The sequence below is a fragment of the Etheostoma spectabile genome, chromosome 14, assembly GCF_008692095.1.
Source record: "Etheostoma spectabile isolate EspeVRDwgs_2016 chromosome 14, UIUC_Espe_1.0, whole genome shotgun sequence".
Taxonomy (NCBI): domain Eukaryota; kingdom Metazoa; phylum Chordata; class Actinopteri; order Perciformes; family Percidae; genus Etheostoma; species Etheostoma spectabile.
In genome coordinates this window covers 24,538,987-24,540,091 of record NC_045746.1, presented here as the reverse complement: position 1 = coordinate 24,540,091, position 1,105 = coordinate 24,538,987, and positions in this window count along the sequence as shown.

Below are 1,105 nucleotides of genomic sequence, written 5' to 3'. Positions count from 1 at the left end.
GTTCTCTAATCAGCTGGGCAGAGAGGATGCTGGGAGAACTGGCAGGAAACCAGGTGAGGAGAGGTAGACGAGACGGGATGCTGCTGAGCTTTTTCATTCATAATTCATTCACCAAGTTGTGCATTAGTTTTACACTGCAAGGAATGTGTGTGTGACTCAGCTTGACAGTTTAAAAACACACAGAAGGTTTTAGTTATTTTTTACTTGGATGGAAGTGATGTGTTGTGTTTTAAATAGTCATATTACACTGGAAAATGAAAACTTTTCTCATGTCTTTTTCCATTTTTTTTACCTTACTCACTCACCTTCCTCTCGTCTTCTTTCACTGATTGATTGTCTTTCCACGGTCTTGTCCCTCTATACTTGAGTGGCTGAGACTTTTAACGTTATGTAGGGTTACACAAGGTTATCAAACAATTTAAGTCTGCCTTTTATCCATGAATCAATTCAACACGGTACAAAGAGGACAGAAGAGCTTCTACTAGCTGATGTTGAAGGTAGTGAGGCTGGAAATGTCTTTCACAAAAGTCATTTAAGTATAAAACCCTCTGAAATTCATCAGGTTGTTTTTGATGTTCCTTAAACCAGAGCCACTGAAAATTCTCAATTCTCATTGGCTGGAAGGACGCCTAACACCTGCACCCAGGTGTTGGTTTGCATTTTAAAACGCTCCAGTCTTAAAGGGGAACTATGCAGTTTTGTTTTAGCTTAATTTACCTCAACTGAACAGCTTCGGAGTACCTGGAATGGTTTTATGAGTTTTTTTCAGGTTGAATGGTGGTCGTCTCGCTTTCCAAAACTGCATAGCGCCCCTTTAAACTCTGGGGTAAGAGAGTGAAAAGGAGGCTTAGCTTAAGACTTTGGAGCAAAGATTATGTGTGTAGCCAATTAAAAATGAAAGTAATAAATAGCTGTTTAGTGAGGACCAAGCAAAATACATTTTACAGGTTGAAAAGAGAGAGAGCTCCCTGCAAAACCGGGACAACAGGGCAGGACAAAACAGTGTAGAGCAGGGGTCTTCAACAGGGGGTCCTAAATGAGGAGGTACTGCATGGGGGTCGTGAAAGTTTTGGTTGATTAGACTTTTTTTTTATATCCCCCCCCC